A 12,863-nucleotide genomic window follows, 5' to 3' on the forward strand; every position below is an offset into this window, starting at 1 on the left:
TCTGCATGTCTGAGGTTATTGAGATTTCTCCCAGCAATCTTGATTCCAGCTTGTGTTTCTTCCAGTCCAGCGTTTCTCATGATGTACTCTGCATATAAGTTAAATAAGCAGGGTGACAATATACAGCTTTGATGTACTCCTTTTTCTATTTGGAACCAGTCTGTTGTTCCATGTCCAGTTCTAACTGTTGCTTCCTGATATGCATACAAATTTCTCAAGAGGCAGATCAGGTGGTCTGGTATTCCCATCTCTTTCAGAATTTTCCACAGTGTATTGTGATCCACACAGTCAAAGGCTTTGGCATAGTCAACAAAACAGAAATAGTTGTTTGTCATATATGGCCTTTATTATGTTGATGTAGTTCTTTCTATGCCCCTTTTATGGAGAGTCTTTTTTAAAATCATAAATGGGTGTTGAATTTTGTCAAAAGCTTTTTCTACATCTATTGAAATGATCATATGGTTTATCTTTCATTTATTTGTGTGGTGTATCACATTTGTTAATATTTGCATTATGCTGAAGAATCTTTGCACTCCTGGGATAAATCCCCCTTGATCATGGTGTATGATCCTTTTAAGGAGTTGTTGGATTCTGTTTGCTAGTATTCTGCTGAAAATTTTTGCATTTATGTTTATCAGTGATATTGGTCTGTAATTTTCTTTCTTTGTGATATCTTTGTCCGGTCTTGGTATCAGGGTGATGAGGATCTCACAGAATGAGTTAAGGAGTGTTCCTCCCTCTGCAATATTTTGGAAGATTTCAAGAAGGATAGGTGTTAACTTTTCTTTAAATGTCTGATAGATTTCATCAGGTCCTGGACTTCTGTTTGTTGAAAGATTTCTGATTACAGCTTCAATTCCATTACTTGTGATTTGTCGATTAATACTTTCTAATTCTTCCTGGTTCAGTCTTGGAAAGTTGTATCTTTCTAAGAATTTGTCCATTTCTTCCAGTTGTCCATTTTACTGGCATACAGTTATTCATAGTAGTCTCTTATTTCTGTGAAGTCAGTTGTAACATCTCCTTTTTCATTTCTACTTTAATTGGCTTTTCTTGAGGAGTCTGGCTAAAGATTTATCAGTTTTGTTTATCCTCTCAAAGAACAAACTTCTACTTTTATTGATCTTCGCTATCATTTTCCTCATTTCTATTTCATTTATTTCTGCTCTAATCTTTATTATTTCTTTCCTTCTACTGACTTTGGATTTTCTTTGTTCTTCTTTCTCTAGTTGCTTTAGGTATAAGGTTAGGTTGTTTATTTGAGATTTTTCTTGGTTGTTGAGGTGAGATTGAATTGCTATAAACTTCCCTCTTAGAACTGCTTTTACTGCATCTCATAGGTTTTGGGTCATCATGTTTTCATTGTCATTTGTTTCTATGTATTTTTTATTTCCTATTTTATTTATTAAGTGATATCTTGGTTATTTCACATCACACTGTTTAGCCTCCATGTGTTTGTGTTTTTTTACATTATTTTTCTTCTAATTGATTTCTAATCTCATACTGTTGTGGTCAGAAAAGATGCTTGATATGATTTCAATTTTCTTAAATTTTCCAACGCTTGATTTGTGACCCAAGATGTGATCTATCCTGGAGAATATTCTATGTGTGCTTGAACAGAAAGTGTATTCTGCCACTTTTGGATGGAATGCCTTATAAATATCAATTAAATCTATCTGGTCTATTGTCTCATTTAAAGCTTGAGTTACCTTATTTATTTTCTGTCTGAACAGTCTGTCCATTGATGTAAGTGGGTTGTTAAAGCCCCCCACTATTATTGTGTTACTGCCGATCTCCCCTGTTATGGCTGTTAGCATTTGCCTTGTGTATTGAGGTGCTCCTATGTTGAGTGCATAAATATTTATAATCTGTATCTTCTTGGATTTGTCACTTGATCATTATGTAGTGTCCTTCCTTATCCCTTATAACAGTCTTTATTTTAAAGTCCATTTTATCTGATGTGTATTGCTATTCCAACTTTTTAATGGTTTACATTTGCATGGAGTATCTTTCTCTATCCCCTCACTTTCTGTTGGTATATGTCCCTAGGTCTGAAGTGGATCTCTTGTAGACAGCACATATGTGGGTCTTGTTTTTGTATTCATTCAGCCAGTCTGTGTCTTTTGGTTGGAGCATTTTATCCATTTACAATTAAGGTAGTTATCAATATGTATGTTTCTATTATCATTTTCTTAATTGTTTTGGGTTTGTTTTTGTGGGCCTTTTTCTTCTATTGTGTTTCCTGCCTAAAGAAGTTCCTTTAGCATTTGTTATAACGCTGGTTTGGTGGTGCTGAATTCTCTTAGCTTTTGCTTTTATGTCTGCTTTTGATTTCTCTGTCAAATATGAGTGAGATCCTTACTAGGTAATCTTGGTTGTAGGTTTTTGCTTTTAATCATTTTAAGTATATCCTGCCACTCCCTTCTGGCCTGCAGAGTTTCTGCCAAAAGTCAGCAGATAACCTTATGGGGATTGCCTTGTATGTTATCTGTTGCTTTTTTCTTGATCCTTTTAATATTTTTTTTTTGAATTTAATTTTTCTTAGTTTGATTAATATGTGTCTTGATTTGTTTCTCCTAGAGTTTATCTTGTATGGGACTCTCTGCACTTCCTGCACTTGAGTGACTATTTCCCTTCCCATGTTAGGGAAGTTTTTGACTATAATCTTTTCAAATATTTTCTCAGGCCCTTTCTTTTTCTCTTCTTCATATGAGAACTCTATAAATTCAAATGTTGGTGCATTTAATGTTGTCCCAGAGGTCTATGAGACTGTTCTCAATTCTTTCTTCTTTATTTTGTTTCTCAGCAATTATTTCCACCATTCTATCTTCCAGTTCACTTATTTGTTCTTCTGCCTCAGTTATTCTGCTATTGATTCCTTCTAGTGTATTTTCATTTCAGTTATTGTGTTCTTCATTTCTGTTTGTTCTTTAGTTCTTCCAGGTCTTTGTTAAACATTTCTTGTATTTTCTCAATCTGTGCCTCCATTCAATTTCCAAGATTTTGGATCATTTTTATTGTCATTATTTTGAATTCTTTTTCAGGTAGGTTACCTACTTACTCTTCATTTATTTCATCTGGTGGGTTTTTAAGTTGTTCCTTCATCTATATATTTTTTGTCATCTCATTTTTTTTTTTGATGGGTGAGACTGTGTTCCTGTCTTACTGGTTGTTTGGCCTGAAGCTTCCAGCAGCGGAGTTTGCAGGCAGTTGAGTAGAGTTGGGTCTTGGTGCCAAGATGAGGAACTACAGGAGATCTTACTCTGATTGATATTCTCTGGGGTCTGAGGTTCTGTTAGTCCAGTGGTTTGGACTTGGTGCTCTCACCACAGGAGCTTGGGCCCAACCCCTGGTGCATGAAGCAAGATCCTGCAAGTGCTATTGTGAGGCAAAAAAAAAAAAACAGAGCAGAACAATAACAAAAAATAAAATAAAATTAGAAAAATAACAGATATGTTAGAAAAATTAAAATATAAATGAAACAACAAGGTAAAACAAAACCATAATAGCAAAAGAACAAAAAATTCCAGAAAAGGCCTTGGCTGTAGGGCACAGACCTTAGATGAAGTGGGATTTAGGCAGGGGTGGGGCCTATGCTCAGGATCTAGGAGGCTGGACAAGGCCTTGGGGGGTGGAGGCTGGGGCAGAGCTTAGGGTCAGCACTGCCAGAGGGGGCCCCAGATTGCCTCTGGCCTTGGAGGGTGGAGGATCAGGCCCAGAATTTCAGTAAGCTCACAGGGGCCCAAGTGTGTGAGGGGAAATGCTAGCAGAGTTCCCCCTTATCTCCCAAGGGTCTTCTCCCCTTCCCCATTGATCCTTTCACAGTGAGTGGGCCCCTCCAGAGGTAGGAACCCCTCCCATTCCCCAACTGCCCTTCAAGGGCACTAGTCCCATCCTGCTTCCATTTCTTCTCCCTCCTTGCTCCCACATGTCCTACCCAGTCACTTGAGGGCTCCTCCTGTCCCCTTAGGTGTGGAAGTCCCCCACAAGCATCCAGTAGATGCCCTACTTGTGAGAAGATGCAAACTTTGCGACCTCCTACTCCACCACCTTGACTCCATCCCCTCTGTCACTATACACTCAGGTATAAATACTAATTCACTTTTAAACTTAGCTTTTTTGATTAAGAAAGACAAATGATATGAAAGAATTTCACATATACTGAATTAACTTGCCAAACCATTTGTGTGGAAGACTAGCCCATCTTAATCGTGACTCAGCATAAATCCTTAAAAAATAATACATTTGGAGAGATGAAGTGACTTGTCAAAAGAAAAGCCATGAGAAGAACCCAAGTTTCCCGATTTTAAGATAATTTTATCTTCCATCAGGTTGTCCATGTAAGTTCCAGTCCCACAGATGGCAGAAAGGGCTATGAAAGTCCTACTAGAAATGATGTTATTTTGCTAGATGGATCGCTAGCTCACAAACAGGAATACAATGTTTCCTTTAAGATAAGAACAGTAAAATAAAACAAAGGGATAATTCTATCCTAACAATATCATTGCCACATGACATATATTTAATGCTGATCCAATCATATTCTCAGCAACATCTCCATTGACCAAAAAGTTTAGAAAACTTTTTCCAAAAGGGAAAACTTAAGAATCTTTTTTTTTATTAAAAAGATAGCATATCTGTAGATTAGTCAAGTATTTATAATAAAAAAATGTACTAGCTTTGTACTTTATGATTCGTGGTGTAGAGAACACCAAATTTGTCTATGATTAAATTGTCTTTATTCAGTGGCAAAAATATGTTTAATAATTACAGAGTAGAATTAGGAAACATTCTGAAATATTTTTAGGCATCAAGTAACTTATTATATTGTTTCATCTCACTTCTCCTATAAGAGGTAATTTGATACAGTGGAAAGGATATGGGTTTCAGAATCAGATTTCAACCTTTGCTCTGTGTAACACTGAACTTAATCCTTGAGAACCTTAATTCTGAAACATTTATAAAATGAGTTAAAAATCCACACCACACATAGCAAAGTTTATATATGATAACATGGATGAAGTTGGCTAGCACAGGGCCTGGAAGATCATATGTGCTTAATAAATGTCAATTATTGATAAGCAGGAACTTAGGCTTTGCCAACTGTTGCATCTTAGAAAAAGCAAGAGAATTCCAGAAAAACATATACTTCTGCTTCATTGACTACTGTAAAGCCTTTGACTGTGTGGATCACAACAAACTGTGGAAAATTCTTAAAGAGATGGGAATACCAGATCACCTTACTTGCCTCCTGCAAAACCTGTATGTAGGTCAAGAAGCAACAGTTAGAACAGTGAGGAAAGGTTTTCTTTCCTTTGTGCCTTTTAAGCACCGACAGAACTTTCTAGAAGCTTTGTTGGGCACAGGTGCAAGCTGCAGATCTGGTATAGCCATGGCTCAGTAGGAGGCTTCCTCAACTGGAGCACCTTTGTCATTCTGCACACTTATTCTAATGTCCACAATGTATGAGTTGTACAGAGTAGATGAGACCATAATAGCCCTGCCTCTATATTTATGAATGAAAGGAATAAGTATATGTCATTAGCCATCATATAAACACAGTTTACAGACAAAAATTTTTTGGTCTTGCCAAGTGTACATGAGCTCCTCTCTCTTAATCAGTAATGCGTCTCTCTTGATGAACTAGGCTCCTCTTTGTATCTCCCTGTACTCTTAAATAGTACAACCATCAGCTTATAACAAAGTTTTTATACCAAATAGTCTTTTAAGTCCAAGGACACAACTAACAAAAGAGGAATATTTTATTCCTCTTCCAAGCTTTTTAAAGTTCTAAGCCTAGATTGTTGCCAAATTATGTCATGGTTATGTGTTACCTTTGTTTGGGGCTGGTTTTGCTTTCTGATTTTCTTTTTTTTTTTTTCCCCCTAAGACTTGATGTTACAGTAAGCTATGTTCTGTATCAATGAGGAAAAAATAAAGCTGATATTTAAAAATGTAAAAAAAAAAAAGAACCAGATATGGAACAACAGACAGGCTCAAAATTAGGAAAGAAATATGGCAAGGCTGTATGTTGTCACCCTACTTATTTAACTCATGCAGAGTACATCATACAAAATGCTGGGCTGGATGAAGCACAAGCTGGAATCAAGATTGGCAGGAGAAATATCAATAACTTCAGATATGCAGATGATACAACCATTTTGGCAGAAAACGAAGAGGAACTAAAGAGCCTCTTGATGGAGGTGAAAGAGTAGAGTGAAAACGCTGGCTTAAAACTCAACATTCAAAAAACGAAGATCATGGCATCTGGTCTCATCATTTCATGGCAGATAGATGGGAATAAATGAAAACACTGACAGACTTTATTTTCTTGGGCTCCAAAATCACTGCAGATGATGACTACAGCCATGAAATTAAAAGATGCATGCACCTTGGAAGAAAAGCTATGACAAACCTAGACAGCGTATTAAAAAGCAGAGACGTCACTTTGCTGACAAAGGTCTGTATAGTCAAAGCTATGGTTTTTCCAGTAGTTTTGTATAGATGTAAGAATTGGACCATAAAGAAGGCTGAACGTCAAAGAATTGATGCTTTTGAATCGTGATGTTGGAGAAGACTATTGAGAGTCCCTTGGACTGCAGGGAGATCAAACCAGTCAATCCTAAAGGAAATCAACTCTGCATATTCCTTGAAAGGACTGATTTTGAAACTGAAGCTCCAATACTTTTGCTACCTGAAATGAAGAGCCAGTTCACTAGAGAAGACCCTAATGCTGGGAAAGATTGAAGACAGGAAGAGAAGGGGACAGCAGAGGACAAGATAGTTGGGTGGCATCCCTGACTCAATGGACAGGAGTTTTAGCAAACTCCAGGAGATGGTGAAGGATAGGGAAGCCTGATGTGCTGCAGTCCACGGGATAACAAAGAGTCAAAAATGACTGAGCAACTGAATAACGAGGCCTTTTTGATATCTCAGATACAAGAAGACTGTAAAAGACAAGTCTAAGTGTTTTTAGGCCCGAAATAGTAAGAATATTATGTTTATTGATAATACCATCAGTTTTTCAGGATTTGTATAACATAATGATCATTTCTACATCACACAGGTTTAACAAGAAGGAAACCAGAATTCAGTATTCACCAGAATTAAGAGTGGGGCTGCTCCCTGCAGCAGAACAACATCCAGAGCAAGAGACAGATTAGATGTCCCAGGACATTACCTGTGTCCTAGAAGCCAGAAGGCAAAGAGAACAAGTTTTTACTTGTGTTGAAAAGGAAGAAGTAGAGAGAGCAACATGGAGTGGGAAAGAAAGAGTGAAGAGGAAGTGGCAGAAAGATATTTGAACTGTGGCTGTGGAGATGGACAAGAGAAGGGGAATTTTATCAAGCCTTACTGTTTGACATGCTATGTAAACCCATGTATCTTTAAGAAAATCTACAGAAAAGAGTTTAAGAAAAAGTTGTTGAAGTTGGATTTGTGCTTTGACTCTGTGCCAAGACTATACCATAAGAGGACCTAATTTTAACAGTTTATACAAGCCTAATACAAGTTGATTTCCAGTGCGTCTCTCAGCAAGACAGATTGTTAACTGATTGTTCATTGCCTGGACCGTAAGAAGCCTGAAGCCTTTGCATTCTCTAAAACCCATTTAAAAATCTTACAGGGAGCACCTTATCGTCTCAACCCATCTCATTCCTGGGAAGTAAGAAAAAGAGGTGGGAAGTTCTTGGGCTGACCTGACTAGAAGTAGACTCAGCTTTGAAATCTGGAAAATCTGGCTTCAAGTTCCAGCTCTGTCACTTACCAGCTATGCTCAAATTATATACTTGCTTCAGTCTTGGTTTCCTCATCTATAATCTAGAAGTCAATCAGTGGCCTAATATCCATTGTAACTCAGGCCAAAAGCTTGTTGTGGAGCACTGAGCAACCAGGCTTCTGGTCAGCCCATGGTCTCTCTGTATGTTACCCATCAACTGGAGTTCCTCCTGGAGAAAAGCAGAACTGAACAGAGGGGCCAAGGAGCCCAATGGAGAGGGGCATAGGAAGAAATATTCTGTGTTGCTAAAGGGGCTGCAAATATCCTCTTGACCATGCTGGGGGGGTGGGGTGGGTCTAGAACCATGTCTGAATTCCTGGGCCATTTCAGCAAAACCCAAGAAGGGGCTGAAGGCTACTGTGTACTCCACAGAAGCATTATTTTGTTTGGGCAACAGGAACCAGCACTGGGTGGAGTTGGAAATGAAAGTAGAGGTAGCATGGGGGTTGGGAGGGAAGTTGTAACTCACTAACACTGGTAAAGTTTGACCTTAAATAACAAAGTTATGCAAGAGGCTGATTCAGAAAACTGTGGTTTACTTAGTCTCCAGTCACCAGAGAGCTTTCAGAGCAGATGGGGCTTTGGGCACTCTGGCCTCTCCCATGCAAGAAGCTAAGCTGGCTGCTCTTTTTTTTTTTTTTTTTTTGTACTTAAAAAAAAATTTTTATTTTGTATTGCGGTATAGACGATTAACAAATGTGTTGTGATAGTTTCAAGTTGTGAAGGGATTCAGCCGTACATATACATGTATCCATTCTCCCTCAAACACCCCTCCCATCCAGACTGCCACATAACTTCGAGCAGAGTTCCCAGTGCTATACAATAGGTCTTTGTTGGTTATCTATTTTAAATATAGCAGTGTGTACATGTCCATTTCAAACTCCCTAACTATCCCTTCCCCCCATCCTTCCCCCCATAAGCCAGGTGCTGTTAAATGGAAAAATGAGGAGTAGAAGTATGACTTAGGCAGAATAGGGTACAGGCTACACTGCCCTTGACTTCTGTGGATGAGGTTAGGAACCAGCTTTAGATAGATGGACCTAGAAATTTCACTAAGAGATGTCTAGACTGCCACCAATCTGCTCCTTTCCCAAGAGAGATTTTCTTGCCCTATGGCTTAATCCATCCTGGGATCATCTGCAGATCCTAGCTCCAGATATAGCTAACTGACCTTTATTGCTAATCTAGCTTTAAAAAGTAGTTAGAGGGACTTCCCTGGTGGCCCAGTAGTTAAGGATCTGCCTTGCAGTTCAAGGGATGTGGGTTTGAACCCTGGTAAGGGAACTAAGATCCCATGTGCTGTGGGGAACCAAGCCTGCATGCTACCTCCAGAGAGAAGCAACTAAGGCTCGATGCACTCAAATAAATAAATAATTTTTTTTTTAAGTAGAGAATTTCAGGACTGGGAGGGACTTCCAAAGACCATCAAACAGGCCTCTGCATACATAATACACAACAGATGAATTCTGAGCCAATTTGTCAAAGTCCAGGAAAGGAGAGTCCGCAACCTTCTCAGTTTACATATACAAGTATTTGTTTAGTGGTTCCTTATAGTCCTGATCTTCCAGCCTTATTCTCTGCAGTTTAAATTTATTCCTTTTTATTGGACTTTCTAGAAGTGAAGAGAAGCTATAGCACACAGTACCTAGCTAGGATAAATGTAAAAAAGAAACATGCCTATAAAATAAGATATACTGGGGACAACAGGACAACCTAAGGAATTCTTCAGTTATGTTCTGAACAGAAAGAAAAAAGGGACATGACATAAAAAAGATGACTACATATAATTTATCAACCAAATTAGGACACTTTTGAAAGTGAAAGTGGCATTAAACACAATAGGCACTAATTGAGCTGTAGCAGACTGAAACATCTGGTCCCCTTGAATATAAGATAACACACCTGGACTTCCCTGGTAGTCTAGTGGTGAGAATCTACCTGCCAATGCAGGGGTCACTGGTTCGACCCCTGGTCCAGGAAGATTCCATGTGGTGCCGGGCAACGAAGTCCATGCGCCACAACTACTGAGCCCTCACTAACTGCTAAGCCCACAAGTTGCAACTACTGAAGCCTACATACCCTAGCACCCATGCCCCGTAACAAGAGAAGCCACCACAATAAGCCAGCACACTGCAACTAGAGAGTAGCTCCCACTAACCACAACTAGAGAAAGCCCGTGCACAGCAATGAAGATCCAGCCCAGTCAAAAAATACAAATAAAATTTAAAAATAATGAAATAAAATAACATATCTAAGATAACAAAAAGAAACTCAAATTACTCAATTATATTTTATTTATAGCTTCCAAGTCAAAACACCAGCAATCAACATTTTCAAGTTGGAAAGGATAGAATAAATATGACTAAGAGGGAGCTGAATGCCAAGATAGTTAAGGTATCTGTAAAAGAAATGTACGTGTGTGTGCTAAGTCACTTCAGTCGTGTCTGACTCTTTGTGACTGCATGGACTGTAGCCCACCAGGCTTCTCAGTTTGTGGGCTTGTCCTGGCAAGAATACTGGAGTGGGTTGCCATTTCCTTCTCCAGGGGATCTTCCCAACCCAGGGACTAAACCCAAGTCTCTTGCGTCTCCCGCATTGGTAGGCAGATTCTTTACCACTGAGCCACCTGGGAATCTTAGAGAAAGAGAGAGAGAGTCACTATATATATAGTGACCATTATGTCTTGATTTATGCCTATTGCTGTCATTATATTCAATTATTATCCCCTCCCACTCTCCAAGGTATTCAGGTTGAATGATAAATTTTATGGTTACCCTACATATGTATAGCTAATATTTATTAGTGCCATTTATTGTGTCCTAATATTTGTCACTGCAGATGGTGATTGCAGCCATGAAATTAAGACGCTTACTCATTGGAAGGAAATTTATGACCAACCTAGATAGCATATTCAAAAGCAGAGACATTACTTTGCCAACAAAGGTCCATCTAGTCAAGGCTATGGTTTTTCCAGTAGTCATGTATGGATGTGAGAGTTGGACTGTGAAGAAAGCTGAGTGCCGAAGAATTGATGCTTTTGAACTGGGATGTTTGAGAATACTCCTGAGAGTCCCTTGGACTGCAAGGAGATCCAACCAGTCCATTCTAAAGGAGATCAGTCCTGGGTGTTCATTGGAAGGAATGATGCTAAAGCTGAAACTCCAGTACTTTGGCCACCTCATACGAAAAGTTGACTCATTGGAAAAGACTCTGATGCTGGGAGGGATTGGGGGCAGGAGGAAAAGGGGACGACAGATGATGAGATGGCTGGATGGCATCACCAAGTCGACGGACGTTGAGTTTGAGTGAACTCCGGGAGTTGGTGATGGACAGGGAGGCCTGGCGTGCTGCAATTCATGGGGTCACAAAGAGTCGGACATGACTGAGCGACTGAACTTAACTGAACTGAATATTTTTCATGCAAGATTTCACTTAATCCTTATTACAACCTTGTAATATAGGTGTTATATTATTATTCCCATTTTGTGAATGAGGAAGCTGAGTCTCTGAGAGTGTAAATATGCATCCCCAGATCATAAAGGTAATGAACAGGACTGACATCAGTTAAGCACAAGGAGATACAGGGTCTAGGGCTAAGTAGACACTGTATCTACAACATATCTATACAAGTAGATACATTCAGTTCAGTTAAGTTCTCTATGATGCCTTCCCTAACTCCCATCTTTGGAATTGGTTTCACCTCTTCTGTACTCCAGCAGGTCATCTTTATATTTATTTTATTTGTATTATATTACCTATGTTATAGCATGTAATATAAATGTTATAGTATTTATATTATGGCAGATACCACATTCTGCCATTGTATGCATGTTTGTCTTAAAAATCTGTAATGGACGAGGACTCTATTTTCCTTATCTTTGTATGTACAAAATAGAGTGGTTTAAACATACTTTTGGCTCAGCTTATTTGCACTGAGTTGATCAGTACACTGTAAAGATAAACTTCTCAACTGTCAGAGATGGTCCATATTGGACCTTTGAGATACTAAGCTCCAGGTATTGAACATGTTCAAGCAGGGCAGGAAGTACATAGAGGGGTCCTTGTGTTGGTTGGAAGGTTGGACTGAAAGCCCTTTAATGACCTTTCCAACTTGGAGGCTATTGTTTTAGAAATTTGCTTGCAGCCTTGAGAGGCAATACAATACAGTGATTGAGAGTATGAAGTCTGGAACCAGACTGCCAAAGTTTAACTCCTGACTATTGACTTTGTGGACTTGAGCAAATATTTAATTTCTCAGAGTCTCAATTTCTTCATCTGTAAAACTGGGACAATAATTGTACCTTCCACATTAAGTTATTAAAGATTAAATGAGTTAATATATGGCACGTACCAGCACCTGGCACAGAGTAAAAAACATACAAATGTTTTTTTCAATAAATTTTCTGCCCCTTCACTTTGTGTATGTGTACGACTGAGCAACTGAACTGAACTGATATATATATCTGACAATGTGACTTGCATATCATGCTTGCCTTTTGAGTAGATCTCCAAGGACCTTCTTTTGTCAATCTATAATGTCAGGATGCTATTTCAGAACCCAGGGAGTAGTAAGGACAACCTAGCACCTTTCTTGATGTCTTGGTCATGTTGGCATTGCGGTTGAGGGCAAACAAGCAAGAAGGGATGGCTTATCTTTTGGACATAAGATACACTTTCTGGTTTGGCAGACAGAAAACTTAGATTTTGGTCTTAACTTGTTCAATCATCTGGAACAAATCTTATACCGCCCCTGGATCAAAACCTATCAGTAAGGGTTCACTTCAGCCTGGCTTGCTTCTTAAACAACCACATTACTGTGAAGCTTAGGGAAATGACAGCAAGTCTGGTGATTGTAAAAGGAAAAAAGCTTCTGCAAATCAGACATACCTGCATTCAAATCCTGCTTGACATTGTGTCTCCTTTGGGAATCAGGTCATATAAGTTCAGTCTTTTCTGTAGAAGGAAGTAAGAATCTTACAAGATTATTGAAAGGATCAAATATGGTGATTATAAATAAATTGACATAGACCCTCAATTAATGTAACCATAATTGCCCCTGTGCAACATGCATTCCCCCACATGTAGG

Source organism: Bos mutus, chromosome X, assembly GCF_027580195.1.
Source record: "Bos mutus isolate GX-2022 chromosome X, NWIPB_WYAK_1.1, whole genome shotgun sequence".
In the NCBI taxonomy this organism is placed as follows: domain Eukaryota; kingdom Metazoa; phylum Chordata; class Mammalia; order Artiodactyla; family Bovidae; genus Bos; species Bos mutus.